The following is a 24371-nucleotide window of genomic DNA, read 5'->3' as shown; positions in this document are numbered from 1 at the left end:
GTAGTTAATAAGTATTATAAGTTAATAAGTCTGAATTAAATTAATACTGTTAAGGTTAATTGACCTGTTTAGTTGAAAAAAAAACTGGAAATGTCATTTGCAACCACAATGAACTTTCAAGTTTAGCATGTCGAGTTTTGGGGGAGTCTTAAGTTCCGGACAGAGGACTCACTCATATAACATCGGCAGTTTTGATTTTTAAATATTTATTGCAGTGAATTGGAATTTGGAATCATCTTTGTTATAAAAAAAATCCTTGGATTAGAAACCTCTTACAAAAGATGCTAAAAGTTTGGAAACAATTGGAATTTAATCTAAAATGTTGTCTTTCCTGATGGAGATGGTTTCCTTTGAAGTTGATAATGTTACTAAAGATTTTGTTGTTTGAAAATCCTAAGGATACCAAAAAACATTTAAAATGGAGTTTAGTTCTTTTCCATTTAAAAAAAGGTTACGTAAAGCGTCGCAGCGGAGAATGCTTTGCTCCGCCCATTTGGAGACAAGCAAGAAATTAACCTTGCTGCAACTATCTTTATCAATGAGACAAAGTGCTTGAGAAGGAGAAATAGTTGCAAGCACTTCTGTCTTTACGAAAAAAAATGCAATATCACCAAGTCTGGGCATAAGAAATTGGAATCAATAAACAAAATTAAATTGTTATGAGTGGTTATTTAAAGCATTCAAAGGGAAATTTCCTGTTATTTGAATTTGGAATAATCTGAGATGTCGAAAATCCAGTTTAATTTGGCAAGTTACTCAAAGAATTAAAATGTCATCTAAGGTAAAAAAAAAAACAATATATAGTAATGCCTGGAATCAAATGGAAATGTTTGATTTCTGTTTTAAGGAATTATGAATATTGATGTAAAGGCTCTCCAGGGCTCAAAATGAAATAGAATTATAATTAATAGGAATTGGCAATTAGATCTGGCTGATGCAAGAGCTAATAAAGGAATTCTGGGTATAAACAAATGGTGAAATTAGAATTCAAACAGCTAAAATAATATCGTGTGAAATTTCCAAGAAGTCTAGAATTTTCCAATGAAAGTCAGGAAAGTGTAGATAAGACTGGCAATTGTTAGTTTTCTCTTGGAGATATGAGTTTTTAGGAGAGCTACATTTGAAAGTCTGGCCATTTTTGATCTTTTGATAAGATCACCTGACGAACGGGTCTCAAACATGTTTACTGACTTGAGAAACAGCATGGCATGTAATGTTCAATGCAGCCAGTGCAGTGAGACAACTCACATAGAGAAAATGACTTTATAATAATTAGGATAAATTAAACACTTTAATAATGACAGGAGGGACAATGAGGTTGCCAGGAGATGTCAGAGCAGGTAGTGAGGAAATAGGACCCGGAAGAGAAAGGGTTGAAAGATTTTTGAAGGAGTTGTGCAGACAACTGCACAAGGTGAGGCAGGAGGTTCTATAGAAACATGATAGAGGAACAGACAAAGGTGCCTGTTGTGGGAGACAAAGTAATGGTAAAGGGAAGGGCCGATGGAAACATTGGTCCCAACTGAAGGTATATAAAGACAACAGCAAATGATAGACTCCGAAATAAACACCACCTGGTACGCAAAGAGATACCGGGAATGGTAGAATACACTTGAGAATGGACTACTCGGGGGGCTGGGAATAATGGTAGTGTTGATAGGCATTTGGATTATTATTAGATGGGCTACTAACTGGGCAAGGATTGTGGGGAACGAAGCCCGAGCGTGATGGGACCATATAGATAATTTCGAAAGAGTAGAGATGATAAGAATATAAATTAGCTCCTGGATTCCCCAGGACATGTTCGGTCCCCACAGGTAGACATGTATCCCTCGTCAGGGGATACTCACAACATGGACAAGTACTAACACCTGGTGACCACCGGGGCAGTGTGTTTATATTACAGATATAACCACTAGTGGTGAATGGGAAAGAACTGGACTGCAGTGGCTGTGGGGCCTGATGCTAATATCCGGAGAGGAAGAACAAAGACCCGGTAATGGATGCACAACGGATTAATGAAAGGAGTATTAATATGGACTATATGAACTACGGGGCATTGGACAACATGTTGGATGGGAAGTGTATAACGGCGAGTAAACCTACTTGACTGCATGGCTTACGGTGAATCCGGGCAAAGATGCAGTATGTGTACGGTGTTCCACAGATGACCGTGCTAACTGCGTGACCAGACAGAAAGGGGAAGGGGTAACTGAGAGCTGTGTCTTTAGAATTGTTTGTGCCCCTCCCATTGGGCAACAGATGATAAGGAAAGTTGAAAGGAACATGGATGTGTGTGGGTACATCGAGCCCAGGGGAAGCGTTGTATGATAATGTTAAACATGAGATTGTGCCTGTCCTGGTCAATATCTCAGGGATGCAAATGCCAGGATATTGTACGGAACAGGCAAGAAATATGTATAGTGTATTTAGTAAGATTGTAATGCAGCAGGCTGCCAATGCCATGGGTGCCACTAGATTTAGAGGCCAGGATCAGCTTTATAGAACAAAGAGGGGGATAGTTAATGTTGCTACCAGATTCAATACCGGTGCCTCCATAGTAACCTCATTAGATATACAAGGTCTGAATGAAAAGATGGAACACCTTAAAGGAGTAATGAAGGGACTCTTAAAGAGAGCAGAGAAAAATCAGGAGGATCCGACCAATCTGGGAGAAGAGGGCACAGAGATACAATTAGACGGAATTACGATATTAGAGGCACATGCCAGAACCGTCAACCACCTCATAGATAGAGAACGGTAAGATGCCGCAAAGCTAAGGCAGGGACAACTCGGTCACGCTTATGGCTTGTGGATGGTGGGACAGACACGACACAACCTCGATCAGATCCAAAGGGGGGAGGTGCCCGATTGGACAGACAGCCCACATCTGGCTCGGCTGGCCAAGAGAAAAGGGATACTGGACAATTGTACTCCGAAAGGACTCACCAGAGTGTACCCAGTGATCCCAGATTGTGAAATGGGCAAAGCTACAGGAGCGGCAATAGTCCTGATGATCCCAATAGTCACTGTAGGGACTCAGAGCCATTTCCCCATTTCCAGTTGGAAAATATTGGGGTCGTACGGGGTAGTACCTCCCTCCGCTACTATTTAACTGAAACCTCTGCCATACTCAGAAACAATACACTATATGAAACCTCCCTCATGGGATGCAAGCAAAGGGGGGACTTACAGTATGTCCTCACCCAGTGGGACAGGGAGAACTGGATGAATGTGGGTTCAATCGAACCGACGGTTGTGTCGTAGAGATCATACCTGCCCCAAAGCATTTTGCAAGAACAGGCTACGGAGGTAAAGGGAAATACTGCGCTTCCACCACAGAAAGTTCCTACCGCTACAATAATCTACAATGCCCTATCCCATTTTCTAATTTTTCCTTTACGCCCTTACGACCAGTCACTACAGGGCAAGCCCGAATTATCCAGGTTCGGCGTAGAGGTACCAAGATCATAACGTCACTGATTATCTCCATGACCACCTACAGGATTACAAGGAACCAGAACCAGTCCCCATCCCACACCTGGCCGAAGTACTAAGGGAATTAAGGCTCGGGTGGGCCAATCCGTAAAACTCTACCACCAACTGCAGACAAAAATCAAAAAGCTAGAGAAAGATACGGACACAGAATTGCAGGACCGGAGTTGGTAGGAGAAGATTTGGAATTGGGGGACGAATGTGAATATCCACCCCTGGATTCGGGTAGTTTCTCATGCGCTAGTCGGAGTACAGTTGATACTGGCCATAACATGGGGCATGCTGGCCTACCGATCATGCAGGCGATATGGGCAGCGAAGGAGGGTGAATACTAGAGCAAAGGCAAGGGAGACAATTTGTCTATCCAGGGGAATAAGTCATTTGGATCACATTAATGTGATATAGTACGACCGGAATTCCTGAAATCACGTGACTGGCCAGCACGTCCGAGGCAGGGAATACCGGGCGAGTTTAAAGGGTTAAAAAAAATAGTGTCGGTTGGGAAAACTAGGGTTATTCTCCTACCGAAAGGGGGGATTGTTGTAGGGTATTCCCAAGCGCAGAGGCACCTGCCATAAATATCATAATGTTTAAATATTATTTGAGTAACCTGTGACATATAATATTAGTGAACAGTGAGGAGGTTGCAAAGCACCATGGGGCTCAGTTAACTTGACCACATTCCACAGGAGCTGAGTAATCCAATCTCAAACAAAAGGCTAATTAAAATGAAAAGCAGACACCCTTGTGAAATGCTGACAAAGGTGCTAGCCTGTAATGAGGTGAAAACATCATGAGTAATCCTCTATCTGCGTATGGGCCGGTCATGAGGTGAAGATAAGGGGGTATGGAAAACATCATGAGTAATCCCCTATCTGTGTATAGGCCGGTCATGCAGCCCCTCTATGCCTAGTAACCGCTTCTATTGGCTCTAATAATCAATGTATATAATCGATAATCATTGTGATTGGACCATGTCCAGCTGGGATGGGCTGAGTAACTGTTTGAAAATGTATAAGTATGGATGATTTTCCTTTGTTCAGTGGAGAGGCATCTGGACAGCCCAATGACCTGTTCCCCGCTGGCGTAAATAAACTGCTTGACATTGGAGCAGACCTGAGTGTCGAGTGATTCTTCTAGATTCATTCCCGCTAACAATAATAATGGTAGAGTGGGAGTATGTCGTGTCATGAGATTACAGATTGTAGTTGAATACAATTCTGTTGATGCCGATGGTCCACAGCACCCCACGGATACCCAGTTTTGAACTGCCAGATCCATTCTGAATCTATCCCATTTAGCATGATTTTAGTGCCACATAACAGAATGGTGGGTACCCTCAATGTGAAGATGGGACTTCTTCCCCACAAGTACTGTGCAGTGATCACTTCCACCAATGGACAGATGCATCTGCAACAGGTAGATTGGTGAGGACAAAGTCTGCTAGTTTTTCCCTCTTGTTGGTTGCCTCACCACGTGCTGCAGTGCTAGCCTGACAGATATGTCCTTCAGGCTTCAGCCAGCTTGGTCAGTAGTAGTGCTACTGAGCTACTCTTGGTGATGGACATTGAAGTCCCTCACCCATAGTTTGTTCTGTGTCCTTGCCACCCTTATGCCTTTTCCAAGTGGTGTTCAACAGCTGAGAGAGGGCATAGGTGGTAATCATCAGGAGGTTTGCTTGCACGTGCTTGACCTGATGCTATGAGACTTCCTGGGGTCCAGAGTCAAAGTTGAGGACTCCCAGGGTAACTCTCTCACAACTGTATACCACTGTGTCGCTAACACTGGTGAGTCTGTCCTGTTTGTGGGACAGGACATACCCAGGAATGGTGAGTGTGGTGTCCGGGACAGTGGATGTAAAGTATGATTTCATGAGTATGACGATGTCGGACTTTTGCTTGATTACTCTCTGGGACATTACTCCCAATTTTGGCACAAGCCCCCAGATGTTAGTAAGGAGTGATCTGATGAATAATACCCCACACAAAATTACAGTTAATAGTTATATTGAACGATGATAAATAATCCATAGGAAATAAATTCACAGTTAATTAATGTTTATTTGAGTATAATGAATACATTTGTGAATAAAATGAGTTATTAATTTTTTCCTGATAAATGCACAAAGGTACAAAAATAGAGTCAATTGATAATTGACCTTATGAACCAATTCACAGGGAAATAAAAATACTGTTAATTGTTTAATTGGGCATAAGATCCAATAGACTGGGGAGTAAAGTTACAGTTAATTGTAATATTGGGTTTGATGACAATACACACGAGAATAATGTTACCTTTAGTTATAAATTGAGCTTCATAACTCATGGACAAGGGATACATTTACAATTAGTTGTTAATTGTGCTTGATAACTATTGCACAAGGAATATGGTTACAGTAAATTGTTATATTGGATTTGATAACAACATGCAGGGGAATAAGGTTACAGTTAATTGTGAAATTGAGCCTGAGAACTCTTGCACAGGACTATAAATTAACAGATATTTTTAAATTTGACCAGATAAACTACATGCCTCAGAAAAAAATTTCAGTTCAATTGCATCTAACAAGAACACTAGATAATAAAGTTTGTTACTTTTTAAATGGTCATAACAAGTTCATTTGATGCCCAATGTTTAAATTGGATATGATAATTAGTACACAGGTAAAAATCATTGCAGTAAATTATAAAAATGGGCATATGAATCAGCAAAAAGTGAAGGAAATAACTATTAGTTAAATTTGATATGATAAACAATGCACAGCACAAAAACTTACACTTAATTGTTATTTTGGGCATGATAATAATGGGCTGACGGTGGCGTGCTTTAAAACTAGGGGTCTGCCTGTGGGCACTGCCCATCGTGGAACCACCGAAATATTTAACGTGGCGGCTCATTATAATTTACGCAACACCCCGCCCCCAAATGATATGGAAGTGGCGGGATTTCCGGTGCTGGTATCGTCGCCGGGTCAGGTGCGCATCAGGTGCTGGGGCCCTATTTAAAGGGCAGCCAGTACAGCATTAATGTTTCAAAAGGAGAGACAAGGCACTGAGGTTTTGTGCTGCAGAAGATTCTGCTAAACTTTGACAACCCCAAATTCAGAAGATCTCAGAGGGGCGCTCCATGGTGGCGCCATAATTCAGTGATGCCTCCTTGCTCAGTCTCTGCCAGGCTATCCGGGCAAGGCAGGAGGTCCCCTTCCCCAGTGATGGCAAGAAGAGGCCCTCCCACCTGACCAAGGCAGCCTGGCTGGAGACTGCAGAGGAGGTCAGTAGCCAGGGGGCCATCTGGCGTGACTGGGTTCAGTGTCAAAAGACGATGAATGATCTTTTCCACTCCACTAAATTAAGTGACACTTTATATCAGGGCTCCACTGAACTGGGTGTCCCCACACAGAGTGGCACATGTGTGCCACTGCCATGCCAAAGACATGGAGGAATGATGTGACATAAACGAATGAATGTAAGAAAGCACTCACCCTTGTCTGCTGCTCAGAGCATGGCACCGACATGAGTGTCTCACTCAGTAGTGCAGACCTACCATTCCCCACCTTTGGGCCCAGGATCCCTCTTGTGACATGTGTCGTGTTGTTGATCTGCCATGTTTAATATCTGCCTCCTTGCTCCTCCTGACTAAGAGGGCCCACAATGTAAGGGAGGTGAGCCGCGCCGGTGGAGGAGTGCCAGATATCAGAAGGCTCACCGACGCTGAGGAGGAGGCCCAGGAGACATCTTTGATCCATGTCGACCGTTCATTCGGTGATGTACAGCTCGGGGTCCTAGGTCAACTGCAGACATTTGATATTCACAATGATCACTGTAAAGATGTTATTGTTTGAGACAATGCTGTCATAATCGTGACCTGTGCAACATCAAGACTGACAGTGTGTTCTTCTCATTGTATTTGCCAGGTCAACACTTTGAATTGACCCCTGCGGCCCACGACATCTCCTCCACCTCGCAGGAAGGGACATCCTCAGAGGAAGCAGCGTCCCATGACACTAACACACCTTCCGCCAGTGCAGATACTGGCACCTCAGTGGGTATCTGCTTGGCCTTAGAGTCTGGGTCACAAGCTGGTCAGAGCACTGCCCACTCACCCAATCAGCTGATTGAGACTGAGAAAGCCGAGGCCCCTGACAGTCGGAGGCCTGTGGGTGGCCAGGCCAATACTGAGCCCCAGGCTACTGATGACCTTCTATTGGTCGACAGTGCAGGGCATGCTGGAGCTGCAGCAGCAGTCCTGGCAACATCTGGTGGAGATGCCACAGGCCGTGCACAGTCTTGAACAGATGATGGGGAGTCCATCCAGGCCATGACAGCTGCCATGTACTAGGCTTTTGAGTGCATGGGGTCATCCATGGTGAGGACAGTGGCCACCTTGGAGAGCCAGATTTCATTAATTCAGGCTGACCTGCAATCCCTTACCGAGGACATCAGATCCTCAAATCAGTGGCAAGACGAGAGAGGGACCAGTGACATGGAGACTGTCCCTGCCCCTGGTCCTTCTCAGGAGAACAGAGGGATTCAAAGGAACCCTGAGATGGAGATAGCGCGTCATATCTGGAGTTGTCCCTCCAGGTGATTCCAATGTGGGCGCTTGCCTCTCCGCCGGTGAGTCAAGCTCCAGCAGCCACGATGTCTGAGGGAAGTTCTGCACTGTCGCAGGATTTCCCCAGACAACCTGGGTCCTCCAGGCCTCGTGCACACAGAGGACGATCGCCAAAGTCATCCACAGCCAAAGGGAAATCAGATCAGCAGCCTTCCTCCAGTCAGGCTGCTAACGCTGAGGTGGCACCACGAAGGAGCACTCGCAAACATTGAAAAAAAACACCGTGACACAAACGGGCATGCACGAGTGCCACTACACAGTAAAACGTTATCTCTAAATGTTATTCACTAAAAAGTGTGTTGTTTTTACTGTGTGAATGAAGTGTGCCAGTATGTATCGATCATGTCTCCTCCCTTTACAACATTGACCTTTCAGCACTGCCAATGTATGGAATAACATCATTGCCATGTCAGTATTACTCACGTGTGTCTCCACAGATGCAGTAACATTGACAATGGCTCAGTCTGCTGCCGCCAGTAATGGAGACAAAATGTTGCAGATGCGGACTACTGCACAACAGGTGAACCAATTTATAAAGCGCTTACAGTGATGATGTACTAGCTGCACACTGAGGGAGTGGAAGCCCTTTTGGTTTACCTATGCATCTGGTGGCTTGGTGTGAGCCTTGATGGCCACATGGGTGCAGTTTATGACCCTTCACACCCGTGGGAATCATGCGATAGAGCCGTTTCTGATGACCTTCTGGGCCTGGCTCTCAGGGTCCATCCTGAAGTGGACATAGTCACCAACCCTCCGGTAGAGGGCATCGGTGACCTCCATGATTCAGTGGTTCACTGCTGACTGTGTCACCCCACAAGGGTCTCTGGTGGGTCCCTGAAATGATGCAGAAGCGTAAAAGTTAAGACTCACTGTCACTTTGAGGGCCACAGGCAGAGGATGTCCGTCGAAGCCCATCGGCTGCAGGTCATCATTGAGCAGGGCACAGAGATGTGACCTTGCCTCTCTCGACATCCGCAGTTGCCTCTGACACTGGCGCTCTGACATCTGAAGGTCTGTCATGTGGGATCTGTAGATGAGCGATGCCCTATAGTGCTGAGTTGACATTAGGGGAGGCTGCTGCTCACAGCTGGAGGCTTCTATGTTCGCTGCACCTGCCTCTTGGTTTTGCCTGTGGCATATTTGGCTCCTCACGACAAACGAATCAATGAATTTAGGGTGTACCATCCCCATCTTTAAGTTGCAATTCAACTCCGTCCCTTCACTTCTTCAAAGGTACCTAACAGTGCAGAGATTGATGTTGACAGATAGATCAGGTGCTTTTTTGCATCAATTATGTGACGTTTCATAGCATCACCCATCTTAGCTGACCACATTCAGATAAAAGCAGCTGCATCGATTGGACCAGCAGCCACATCCTTTACACCTCTACCAGTTATGGCACCCTCCCCACGCACAGGGTTCCCAGAGTACCATTTCTCCTACGCTCATATAAACATTCAATGGCACAGGGTGTCCCCCTTTACAGAGGGCGGGTTTCACAGTTGATCCCTTCATGCCTGTAGAGTTGTGCCCCTATTAATACCAGCTCCCCTCCCACGTCCCTTCATGCCTGCAGAGTTGTGCCCCTGTTAATACCAGCTCCCCTCCCACCTCCCTACACATTTGCAGTGTTGTGTCCCGGTAATACCATCCCTCAACCTCCCTTCATGCCGGCAGAGTTGTGCCCCTGGTAATACTAACCCCCTGCCTACCTCCCTGCACGTACGCACAGTTTTGCCCCCAGTAATACGAACCCCCCTTTCACCTCCCACCTCCCTTCATGCCTGCAGAGTTGTACCCCGAGTAATACCAACCCCCCTCCCACCTCCCTTCATGCTTGCAGAGTTGTGCTCCCAGTGATGTCATCCTCCCTCTCACCTCTGTACACACGCATGCAGAGTTGAGGTCCGTCTCATAAGACTTACCTTCGAAGGTTCCAATGACTGCAACTTCTGTTCTACCAGCTTTTCTAAGTCGGGAACAGGAAGGCATGCGAGAGATGCCTGTTCGCTGGAAGATGCAGAACTGATAAGTAAGAGGTAGCGGGATGCATAATTTGGCAAGGTAAGTAACGCTTCACATATGTAGATTAGACTCCCGCTGCTGAGCAGCGGGGGTGGGAGGTCGCCCAGATGCCCCGCTGCCAGTAATATGGAGCAGGGCCTTGCTAGCTTTGTGGAGCGTGGCGGGCCTCGCCTGGAAGTATTTTCTGGGCCCACCCACCAAGACCCATGATGTTGGGGAGCTGGTAAAACCCATCCCAATATATAGGGAAATAAGTTATAATTAATTGTTTGACTGGATATGATAAACAATGCACAAGGAAATAAAGACACAGTCAGTAGTGAAATAACTAGTACACAGTATAGAAATTTACAGCTATTTGTTATACCGAGCTTGTTACAATACGAGTGGGGAAAAGGTTAAAGTCAATTCTTAATTTTATTTTGATCAACGATACACAGGCAAATAGGGTTAGTTAATTGTTTAATTGGCCAATGATAACCAATATGCAGCTGAATAAAGGTTATAATTATTTGTTAAATTGAACGCAATAACTAACATATAGAATACCAAGTTACATGTAATTGTTTTTTGCGCTTGATAACTAATGCACAGGGAATAAAGTTACAGTTAATTGTTAAATTTGGCTTGACAACCAATTGTCAAGTTACAGGTAGTTTAATTAGATGCAGTAACCAATACAAAGCATAATAAAGTCACTGTTAATTGTTAACATTGACCTGCAAAGCAATATGCAGAGGACTAAACTTACAGTTAATTGTTCAATTGGATATGACAAATACACTGCCTAATAAAAATAGTTAATTGTTTAATTCATCATGAAAACCAGGGCATGGGGTACATTGATACACTAAATTGCTAAATTAGACAAGATAACTAATAGACAAGATAAGAGCTTTGCAATTAAATCTAAAATATAGCATCTTAAGCAGTACATATGGCAAAAAGTGAGTTATTAAATTGATATGATAAATTATACCCAGGTGCATAAAAATAGTTCATTCTTATCTTGGATTATGACAAAGGATGCTTAGGGAAATAAAGTTACATTTAATTGTTCAATTGTATATACACTTACTAATTTAATTATTAAATTGGTTGTGATACCAAGGACACATGTGTAAAAGGCCACAGTTAATTGTTAAACTGGGTTTGATAAGTAGTACACCAAGGAATAAAGTTGAACCTAAATGCTAAATAGGATATGGTAATTAGTACACAGTGTATACATTTACAGTGAATACTTATATTGGGCTTGTTTGTAATGCATAGGGAAATAAGGTTACAGTTAACTCTTAATTTGCTGTTGATAAATTATGTTCAGTGGAATAATGTTATAATTAATTGTAAAATAGACTTTTCAACTCATAGACAAGGGACGACTGTTACAGCTAATATTATAATGGGCTTGATAAGCAATACACCATGGAATAAAGTTATAATTAGTGTTAAATTGTGTTTGTTAACTTGTTCACAGGGGAATACAGTTACAGCTGATTGTTAAATTGGGTTTGGTGATTGATACACAGTGGAATAAAGCTATAGTTAATTGTTACCATGGGCCAGATAAGCAATACACTGGGGAATAAAGTTACAATTAATAGTTGACGTCGACGTGATACCTTATACACAAGTTGAGTGTTACAGTAAATTATAAAATTCGATAGATGAACCAATGGACTGGGAGAAATTTAGTTATTTAAATTTGATATGTTAAAATCTGTTAAATAATGCATATAGAATAACGTTACCATTTATTAATTTTTCATTTGCATATAATGAATATGTTTGGAAATAAAACAAGTTAAACATTGAATTGGTTCTGATAATAAATTATCGTGGGTACAAAGCTGCAGTTAATTGTTAAATTGGGCTTATTAACCAATAAACAGGGGAATACAGTTAGATTGAATTATTACATTGGGCTTGATAACAGATCCACTGTGGAATAAAGGTACTGTTATGCTTAAATTGAACATGGTAACCAGTACACAGGGAATACTTTACTGTTTATTGTAAATTTGACCCGATAATCAATATTCTGGGGAATAAAGTTACAGTTTATTGTTCAATTGAATGTAATAAATAAACTGGATAATAAAAATAGTTAATTACTAAATTTGGCATGATAACTAATACACTTGTTAAGAGTATTTCAGTTAATTATAAAATAAACAGGGGAAAAAGTTACAGTCATTTAAAATTGATATTTAAAAGGTACCTGGACATGCACCTGAAGTGCTGTAACCTGCAAGGCGATGGACCAGGTGCTGGAAGTGGGATTAGGTTGGGCGACTATTTTCTTTCGACCGCCACAGACACAATGAGCTGAGTGGCCACCTTCAGTGCTGTAATGGTTTATGGTTCTATTTGATAAATTGTATGCTGGTGCAGAAAACTGCAGTTAATTGTTGCATTGGATTATGATAAACATGGCATTGGGGTATAAAGTAACAATTAATTCTTCAATTATATGCAAAGGGCTGGATTTTAAAGACCTCTTGACATTGGGATCAGTAGCGGGATGGGGGTGAGGGACTCCTGATGTCCTGCTGTTATCTTCAGCCTGGCGGCCAGCACTCAAACCCCTTTGGTCCCCATCTGGGGAAATGAGGTAGAACACTTGTGGGGAGAGAGGGAGGTAAGTTTCTCAGTGTGGGAGGGGGCAACAGGGTCAAATGTGCATCATGGGTATAGGGGATGGTGGGAAGGGTTGACTTTGAAAGTTTGTGCAGTTTGGGGGGGGGGGGGAAGGTCATATGGTAAAGGTGTGTTTTTTGGCGGAAAGGGAAAATAATTAATTTAGTTGTTATTGGGGGATGGGAGAGGGACAAAATAGATGTATTTATTTATTGTAATTCCATTTCCCTTTTAATATTTAAATTTCCCAGTAGGGCTGACAGAGCTTTAAAAATGGTATCAGTGGCTGCACACAGGTGGCTGACACCATTGCCAGGAATGGACAGCCCGCCCCCTCCACATGATCGGGTGGGGCTGCCTACCCTACCTATTTAAATGAGCAGTCACGCTTGGAATCGCAGTGGCTCTTTGGCGTGCAACCCACCTGTCTTTTTTTTTGCCTGCCACCAAAATCAACGGTGGGCATATAAAATTCAGCCCAAATTGTTTACAAAATGAGTTAATGGTTAAACTGATTGTGATAATGAGTGTACACGTGTACAGTTATTTCTTAAACTGAGCTTGATAACCAATATACAGGGTGATAAAGTTACAGACATTGTTATGTTGGGCTTGAGAACCAATACGCAAGTATCTAGTTACAGTTAATTGTTATATTGGGTTTGATGAAAATTTGTAGGAGAATAAGTTTACAGTTGTTGTTAAATGTTATTAACTAATACACAGGAGATGAATTTAAAATAAATTATTCATTGTGCTTGAGAACAACAGCACAAGGGACATAGTTGCAATTAATTATTAAATTGGCCTTGATAACGATTCGGAGGGGAATAAGGATATAGTTAATTGTTAAATTGTTAAATATGGTGCATAAAGTTACAATTAATTGTTATATTGGACTTGATAATATATAGGGGAATAAGATTAGAATTAATTGTTTAGTTGGATATGATAACCAATGCATAAAAGAATAAAGATGCAGTCAGATGCCAGACTTCAGACAATTCGATTCACTCAGCGTGATATCAAGATGCGACTGACGGCACTGGATACTGCAAAAGCCATGGGCCCTGACAATATTCCAGCAATAGTACTGAAGACCTGTGCTCCAGAACTTGCCGCGCCCCTAGCCAAGCTGTTCCAGTATATCTACAACACTGGCATCTACCCTGCAATGTGGAAAATTGCCCAGGTATGTCCTGTATACAAAAAGCAGACAAGTCCAACCCGGTCAATTACCGCCCCATCAGCCTACTCGCAATCATCAGTAAAGTGCTGGAAGGTGTCATCAACAGTGCCATCAAGCGGCACTTGCTTAGTAATAACCTGCTCAGTGACGCTCAGTTTGGGATCCGCCAGGGCCACTCAGCTCCCGATCTCATTACAGCCTTGGTTCAAACATGGGCAAAAGAGCTGAATTGAAGAGGTGAGGTGAGATTGACTGCCCTTGACATCAGGGCAGCATTTGACCGAGTATGGCATCAAGGAGCCCTAGCAAAACTGAGGTCAATGGGAATCGGGGGAAAAACTGGACTCATACCTCGCGAAAAGGAAGATGGTTGTGGTTGTTGGACGTCAATCATCTGAGCTCCAAGACATCACTGCAGGAGTTCCTCAGGGTAGTATCCTAGGCCCAACCATGATTTTTTTTTTTAGATTTAGAGATACAGCACTGAAACAGGCCCTTCGGCCCACTGAGTCTGTGCCGACCATTAACCACCCATTTATACTAATCCTACACTAATCCCATATTCCTACCACATCCTCACCTGTCCCTATATTCCCCTACCACCTACCTATACTAGGAGCAATTTATAATGGCCAATTTACCTATCAACCTGCAAGTCTTTTGGCTGTGGGAGGAAACCGGAGCACCCGGAGGAAACCCACGCAGACACAGGGAGAACTTGCAAACTCCACACAGGCAGTACGCAGAATTGAACCCGGGTCGCTGGAGCTGTGAGGCTGCGGTGCTAACCACTGCGCCACTGTGCCGCCCATCTTCAGTTGCTTCATTAATGACCTACTTTCAATCGTAAGGTCAGAAGTGGGGATGTTCGCTGATGATTGCACAATGTTCAGCACCATTCATGACTGTTCAGATACTGAAGCAGTCCGTGTAGAAATGCAGCTGTCAAAAAAGACTGGACAATATCCAGGCTTGGGCTGATAAGTGGCAAGTAACATTCATGCCACACAAGTGCCGGGCAATGACCATCTCCAACAAGAGAGAATCTAACCATCTCCCCTTGACATTCAACGGCATTGCCATCGCTGAATATCCCATATCAACATCCTAGGGGCTACCATTGACCAGAAACTGAACTGGAGTAGCCAATTAAATACCGTGGCTACAAGAGCAAGTCAGAGGCTAGGAATTCTGAGGTGAATAACTCACCTCCTGACTCCCCAAAGCCTGTCCACCATCTACAAGGCACAAGTCAGGAGTGTGATGGAATACTCTCCACTTGCCTGGATGGGTGCAGCTCCAACAACACTCAAGAAGCTCGACACCATCCAGGACAAAGCAGCCCTCTTCACTGGCACCCCATCTACAAAGATTCACTCCCTCCACCACCAACGCACAGTGGCAGCAGTGTGTACCATCTACAAGATGTACTGCAGCAATGCACCAAAGCTCCATAGACAGCACCTTCCAAACCCGTGACCTCTACCAACTAGAAGGACAAGGGCAGCAAATGCATGGGAGCACCACCACCTGCAAGATCCCCTCCAAGTCACACACCATCCTGACTTGGAACTATATCGCCATTCCTTCACTGTCACTGGGTCAAAATCCTGGAACTCCCTTCCGAACAGCACTGTGGGTATACCTACCCCAAATGGACTGCAGCGGTTCAAGAAGGCAGCCCACCACCGCTTTCTCAAGGGCAATTAGGGATGGGCAATAAATGAGTCCAGTGATGCCCACATCCCATGAATGAATTTTTAAAAATTGGACATGATAGGTGGTACACAAGATAGAAATTTAGTCAATTGTTATATTGAACTTATTACAATACACATGAAAAAAAGTCAATTCTTAATTATATCCTGATCAACAATACACTGGAGAATACGGTTACAATTACTTGTTTAATTGGCCATGCTAACCAATGTGCAACGAAATAAAGTTGCAGTTAATTGTTAAATTGGAACTGATATCTAACACGCAGAATATCAAGTTGCAGTTCATTGTTTATTGTGCTTGATAACACATGCACAGAGAATGTAGTTACAGTTAATTGTTACAATGGGCTTGAGAACCAACACAATTTGAAATAAAGGCTGGGATTTTACACAAGGTGGACGGGAGCTGGCCACTGACTGAAAAATCGGTGGCGAACCCGCTTCTGCATCGCCTGGGGAGCCACCCTGTATTTTGCGGGTCCTCGGGCTTTAATTTCTCTGAGGTGGGATTTTTACCCACTTTCGGTCGGAAGTCCTGCCGATTGGAGCTGCCAGTCAATCCGCAGGCCAGCAACTCCTAGTCCCAGCAGTGCCACGTGGAATGGTGGCCACTGCTGGGACTACAGCCCAGCTTGAAGGAAAGATGTCAGTGAGCCTGGAAGGAACGTAATTCTGGTTGACTCACCGAGGATAATTGGCCGGGCCTCGGAAAGACAAGCGTGGTCTGTTGGGGGGAAAGGGGCGGGGGCCCTGTTGGGGTGTTGAAGGTGGTTGGGGTAGAGGGAGTGACCCTCCATTTGGCACAGGGTGCCTGATCATGAACGCTCTCCCCGGGACATTGGAGAGTTACCTACTTTTGTTAGGTAGCTTCTCTTGGGTCTAGGATGCCCGCTTGCCATGCATAAAATCCACGTGGAGGCGGAGCAGGTCCTTAGTGGCCATTAGGTGGCCACTTAAGGGTCTTGATTGGCAGAGGCGGAAGTGGGTCGGGAAGGGTCTCTGGAGCCTCTCGCTCCATTTTACGCCACCCGTCACCATCCGGCTGTTTGGGGGACTTAAAATTCAGCTCAAAGTTACTGGAAAGGTTTCATTGGATGCAATAGTGAAAACAAAGCATAATAAAGTTATTGTTAATTTTGACAGATAAGCAGTAGAACGGGGAATAAATTTACAACTAATTGTTAATTGGATATGGCAAATACACTGTTTCATTAAATTACTTAACTGGCATTGATAGCTGATGTTCAGTAGAATAGAGTTACAGCTAGTTATAAAATTGGGCTTTTCAACTCATACAGAAGGGACTAATATTACAGCTAATTGTTATATTGGGTTTGATAACTGATACACCATGGAATAAAGTTACAGTTATTGTTAAATTGTGCTTGTTAACTCATTCACAGGGGAATAAGGTTACAGCTGATTGTTAAATTGGGCTTGGTGACCAATACACAATGGAATAACTTTACAATTAATTGTTATATTCGTTCAGATAAGAAATACAGGGGAATAAAGTTACAGTTTATTATTCAATTGGACAAGTGATAACTGATACATCATTAAAAGGTTACAGTAAATTATAAAATTGGATAGATCAATACACAGTAGACATTGTATTTATTTTAATTTGATATGATAATTAATATACTGCATAAAAGTATAGTTGTATTCTAATATGATAATACATAGGGAATAAACTTTGTCAATTAATTGTCCAATTGCATGACTATTATATGATGGAATAAAATCATTAAATTGATCCTGAAAAATTCATAAGGGTACAAAGATACAGTTATTTATTAAATTGGGCATATTAAACCATACAAAGGGTAATAACATTGCTGTTAATTGTTTAATTGAACATGCCATCCAATATACAGGTGATTAAATTTACTGTTAATTGTTTGATTAGACATGATAATCAATGCACACAGGAATAAAGTCATAGTCAATTGTTAAATTGGACATGATACCCAATATGCATAATGTTAGAGTTGATTGTTAAATTCCAATTTATAACGGATGCACATGGTACAAATTTGCAATATATTATACATTGACCCTGCGAACTAATACAAGGGGATAAAAGTTGTGCAGTTAATTGTTTGATTGGCCCGGGTAAGCAATACACAGAAATAGAGTTTCAGATTCATGTTTAATTGGATGTGACAACTGATACATATGTTAAGAGTGTTGCTTAATCAATGTAATTTTATAATTTACTGCAATGAACAGGGGAAAATAGTTCCTTATTTCAATTTGATATGATAAAGAATATACTGCATAAAATTACAAATAGTTGTATTCTAATATGATAAACAAGACGTTAGGAATAAATTTATGGTTAATTAATTGTCTATTTGCATGTAACATTAGTGAATAAAATGAGTTAATCATTAATTTGGTCTTGAAAAATTCACAAGGATACAAAGATACAGTTAATTGCTAAATTGAGCTTATTAAACAATACACAGGGAATAAAATTACAGTTCATTGTTTCATTCGACATAAGAGCCAAAGCACAGGGACATAAAGTTAGAGTTCATTGTTTAATTGCATATATTAACCAATACACAGAGAAATCAAATTACAGTTATTTGTTCAATTGAGTTATTAACCAATAAACTGGGGAATAAAGTTATAGTTAATTATTTAATTAGGGTCATTAACTGATATACAGGGAATAAGATTACAATTAATTGTTTCATTGGACATAAAAAGCAAATCACAGGGAAATACAGTTACAAATACTTGTTTAATTGGACCTATTAACCAATGCACATGGGAATAAAGTTACAGTTAACTGTTATATTGGGATTGATGATAATGCACAAGAAAATAAGGTTACCTTTCATTGTTAAATTGAGTTTGATAATGAATGCACAAGGGATACATTTAAAATTTGTTGTTCATTGTGCATGATAATTAATGCACAAGGAATATAGTTACAGTTAAATGTTATATTGGGTTTGATAACAACAAGCAGGGGAATAAAGTTAGAGTTAATTGTTAAATTGGCCTTGATAACTCATGCACAGCAGTATAAAGTTAGATATTTTTTATATTTTGACTTGATAAGTTATAAGCCACATAATAGTTTAGTAAATTGTTAAATTGCATATAACAGGAACATTAGATAATAAAATTAGTTTTTTCTTTGTTAATTGATCATAATGAGTGCATGTGATGCTTAATGGTTAAACTGGACATGGTAATTAGTACACAGGTAAAAATGTTACAGTAAATTATAAAAATCGGCACAGGAAGCAACACAGCGGAAAGAAGTTGCTGTTAGTTAAATTTGATTTGATAAGCAATATACTGGTGCATAAAGTGACAATTAATTGTCATATTGGGGAATAAGGTGATAACAAATTGTGTAATTTGATTGATAAATGCACAAGGGAATAGAGATGCAGTCTGTCATAAAATTGGACATGATAACTAGTACACAGGATAGAAAGTTACAGCTAATTATTATATTACAATACACCTAATTCTTAATTGTATCCTGATCAACAATATATAAGAGAACACAGTTACAGTTAATTGTTTAATTGGCCATGGTAACCAATGTGCAACTGAATAAAGTTAGTTAATTGTTAAATTGGACCCAATAACTCTTATGCATAATATCAATTTACATTTAACTATTTATTGTGTTTGATAACTAATGAACAGGGAATAAAATTACAGTTAATTGTTATATTGGGCTTGATAACAGTACGCACCCGAATAAGATAACATTTGATTATTAACTTGGGCTTAACAACCAATGCAGAGTGGAGGAAGTTACAGGTATAATTTAATTGGATGCAATAAACAATAAAAACACAATAAAAGGTACCATTAATTTATAATTTTGACCAGATAAGCAGTACGCAGAAGACTAAAGTTATGGTTAATTGTTCAATTGAATATGATAAAATAAACTTCCTAGTGAAATAGTTAACGGTTTAATTCATCATGAAAACCAATGCATATTGTACTTTTTTTTTAGAGATACAGCACTGAAACAGGCCCTTCGGCCCACCGAGTCTGTGCTGACCAACAACCACCCATTTATACTAACCCTACAGTAATCCCATATGCCCTACAACCTATCTACACTAGGGGCAATTTGTAACAGCCAATTTACCTATCACCTGCAAGTCTTTTGGCGGTGGGAGGAAACAGGAGCACCCGGAGGAAACGCACACAGACACAGGGAGAACTTGCAAACTCCACACAGACAGTACCCAGAATTGAACCTGAGTCCCTGGAACTGTGAGGCTGCGGTGCTAACCACTGCGCCACTGTGCTGCACCTCTGCTAAGGAAAAATGTTTCTTCTGATCTAACCTATTAATGCCCCTCATAATTTTGTACACCTCAATCAGGTCTCCCCTCAACCTTCTCTGCTCTAAGGAAAATAACCCTAGCCTTTTCAGTCTCTCTTCTTAGCTGAAATGCTCCGGCCCAGGCAACATCCTGGTGAATCTCCTCTGCACCCTCTCCAGTGCAATCACATCCTTCCTATAGTGTGGTGACCAGAACTGTGCACAGTACTCCAGCTGTGGCCTAACTAGTGATTTATACAGCTCCATCTTAACCTCCCTGCGCTTATATTCTGTGCCTCGGCTAATGAAGGCACTAAATTGTTAAATTGGGCAAGATAACTAATTAGACAGGTGAAGAACTTTTCAGTTAATTCTAAAATAAAGTATCTCAAGCAATTCACATGGCAAAAATTTAATTATTTAAATTTGATATGATATATTATACCCGGTGCATAAAAATAGTTAATTCTTATCTTTGATTATGATAAAAAAAAATGCTGAGGGAAATAAAGTTACAGTTAATTGTTCAATTCTATATACACTGACTAATAAAATGAGTTAATTGCTAAATTGGTTGTGAGATCAAGTGCACCTCTGTAAAAGGCCACAGTTAATTGTTAAACTGAGCTTGACAAGCAATACACTGGGGAATAATGTTGCAGCTAAATGCTCAATTAGATGGTAACTAGTACACAGTGTATAAAGTTACAGTTGAATTGTTATGTTGACCTCGTTAACGATGCACAGGAAAATAAGATTACAGTTAGTTCTTATTTAATGGAAATATGTTATAATTAATGGCAAAATTGGGCTTTTCAACTCATCCACAAGGGAATAATGTTACAGCTAATTGTTACATGGGTTTGATCACCAATACACCATGGAATAAAGTTAGTTAATTGTTAAATTGTGTTTGTTAACTTGTTCATAGTGGAATAAAGTTGCAGTTAATTGTTACGTTGAGCTAGGTAAGCAATACACAGGGGAATAAAGTTACAGTTTATTGTTGAATTGAATGTGATGACTAAAACATGTGTTAAGAGTGCTTCAGTACATTATAAAAGTGGATAGATTAAGCAATACACAGGGAGAAAGTTCCTTATTTAAATTTGATGTGATCAATAATACACTGATGCATAAAATTGGAGTTAATAGTTATGATGGAATCTTATAAAGAAAATGTAGGTAATAAATGTCCAGTAAATTAGTATGGCATTTGCATATAATGAATATATTTGGAAATAAAATGAGTTAATTGTCAAATTGGTCCTGATGGAAAGTGCACACAGGTACAAAGTTACTGTTCATTGCTAAATTGACCTTATCAACCAATAAACAGGGGGATGCAATGACAGTCAATTGTTTAATTTGGCTCGATAACTAGTACACACAGGAATGAAGTTACAACTAATTGTTTGATTTGACATGAATATCAATACACAGGAGAATATGATTACAGCTAATTGTTTAATTTGGCATGATAACTAATACACAGGGCAATTATGCTACAGTTAGTTGCTTAGTTGAACACGGTAACTAGTACAAGGTACAACCAATTTATAGTTAGAATAAAGTTACAGCTCCTTGTTAAATTGTGCTTTTGTAGTCATACTCTGTGTAATAAATTACACTTAATTGCTAAATTAGACTTGATAACCGATACAGAGAATCACAGAATTATCAGAATCGCGGATTCATAGAATTATTACATCGCAGGAGGAGGCTATTTGGCCCATTGTGTCCACACCAGCTCTCTAAAAGACCAGTTCACTCAGGCCTGACTTTTACAAGCATTTCTGAAAGGCCAATGATGTAAAGAGAGGAAAGCTGAGCACCACATTCTGGCACACTTCATTCAGACTAGAAAAAGTAGAAATATATTTGTGAATACAGTTTAGTGCAGTACTTATTTACATAGTGGTGACAGCCGTGCATTCCCATTTGTGTCACATTGTTTTCTTTAAACGCTTGTGAATGCTCCTTCTTGTTGCAACCTCTGACTGGAGGAAGGCTGCTGATCTGATTGCTCTTTGGCAGTGGATGACTTTGATGATCATTCTCTGTGAGCAAGTGGCCTGGAGGACCCAAGATGGCTGGGAAAATTCTGCATCAGTGCAGAACTCTTCTCAGACATCATGGCTGCTGGAGTTTGACTCACAGGTGGAGGGACCGGCCTCCACATTGGAATCAGCTTGAGGAGGACCCCAGGTATGATGCGCTGGCTCACCTCCTCAAAATTAGGGTTCCTTGGAACCTCTCTGCTCTCCCAGGAAGGCCCAAAGGCAGGGACGTTCTCCATGACCCTGGTTCCTCTCTCACCTTGCCACTGTTGAATGAATGTCACAGCAGCAGGGATAGATAGCAGGTCAGTGCGGATTAATGAAATCTGGCTCTCTCGGAGGGTTGCCGTCCTCTCCAGGAGGGTCGCCGTCCTCTCCATGGATGACGCCAGGTGCTCATATGCCTTGGACATGGCAGCTGTCATGGCCTGGATGGACCCCACCATCGTTTGCTCAAGGCTGCGCATGGCCTGTGGTATCTCCACCAGATGTTCCCAGGACTTTTGCATCTTTCCCAGCATGCCCTGTGCTGTCGTCAGCAGAGGGTCATCAGTCACCTGGGGTCAGCATGGGCCTGGCCACCCACAGCCCTCCAACTGTCAGGGGCCTCAGCTGTCTTAGACTCAGTCAGCTGGTCGGGTGCCAGTGCAGTGTGCTCACCAGCTTGTGACCCAGACTCTAAGGCCAAATGGTTACCCACTGAGGTAACTGTATCTGCGCTAGTAGAAGGTGCGTACAGGAGTGCAATGGAACGCTGGTTACTCAGAGGGTGATTCTTCCTCTGAGGTGTGGGAGGTGTCCTGCCCAGCAGGGCTGGCTCAGAGCATTCAGCTGGAAGACACAATGGGAAGAGCAGACTGTCAGTCCTGATGTAGCACATGTCAGAGTTACAACAGTATTGCATCACAGAACCACAATTCCACATTGATCATTGTTTTTATCAATTGGAAATTAGTTCACCATGGACCCCAACGTCTGCTTCACCAAATAAGTGCATTATTTATCAAGCTCAGTTTAACAACGAAAGGTAGCCTTCTTCTCTTATGCATTATCATCAATCCAATATAACAATGAACTATAACTTTATTCCCATGTGTATTGGTTAATATGTCCAATTAAGCAATTATTTGTAACTGTATTCCCTTGTGAATTGCTTTTTATGTCCAATGAAAAAAATAACTGCAATTTCATTCCCCGTATATCAGTTAATAACCAAAATTAAACAATCAACTGTAACTTTATCTTCCTGTTTATTGGTTTATAACGCAATTGAAAAAAATAACTTGGGGCGGCACAGTGGCGCAGTGGTTAGCACTGCAGCCTCACAGCTCCAGCGACCTGGGTTCAATTCTGGGTCCTGCCTGTGTGGAGTTTGCAAGTTCTCCCTGTGTCTTCGTGGGTTTCCTCCGGGTGCTCCGGTTTCCTCCCACATGCCAAAGACTTGCAGGTTGATAGGTTAATTGACCATTATAAATTGCCCCTAGTATAGGTAGGTGGTAGGGACAGGTGGGGATGTGGTAGGGATATGGGATTCGTGTAGGATTAGTATAAGTGGGTGGTTGATGGTCGACACAGACTCGGTGGGCCGAAGGGCCTGTTTCAGTGCTGTATCTCTAAACTAAACTAACTGTAATTTTATTTCTCTGTGTGTTGCTTAATAAGCACAATTAAACAATTAACTAACTTTATTTCCCTGTGTTTTGGCTCTTATGTCCAATGAAACAATTAACTGTAATTTTATTCCCTGAGTATTGTTTAATAAGCTCAATTTATTAATTAACTGTTTCAGTGCTGTATCTCTAAAAAAAATGTGTACCCTTGTGAATCTATCAGAACCAATTTAATGATTAACTCATTTCATTCACTAACATTACATGCAAATAAACTATTAATTAACTATAAATGTATTCCGAACGTCTTGTTTATCATATTAGAATACAACTATTTTCAATTTTATGCAGTATATTCTTCATCATATCAAATTGAAATAAGTAACTTTTTCACCTGTGCATTGTTTAATCAATCTAATTTTTTAATTTACTGCAACACTCTTAACCTATGTATCAGTTATCACATCCAATTAAACATTAATCTGAAATTTTATTTCTGTGTATTGCTTATCTGGCCCAATCAAACAATTAACTGTATAACTTTTATCACTTTGTATTAGTTCGCAGGGTCGATGTATAATATATTGCAAATTTGTACCATGTGCATTAGTTATAAATTGGAATTTAACAATTCACTATAACATTATTCCTACGTATATTGGTTATCATGTCCAATGTAACAATTGACTATGACTTTAT

The sequence above is a fragment of the Heterodontus francisci genome, chromosome 29 (assembly GCF_036365525.1).
Source record: "Heterodontus francisci isolate sHetFra1 chromosome 29, sHetFra1.hap1, whole genome shotgun sequence".
NCBI classification, from domain to species: domain Eukaryota; kingdom Metazoa; phylum Chordata; class Chondrichthyes; order Heterodontiformes; family Heterodontidae; genus Heterodontus; species Heterodontus francisci.
This window is presented reverse-complemented; position numbering follows the sequence as displayed.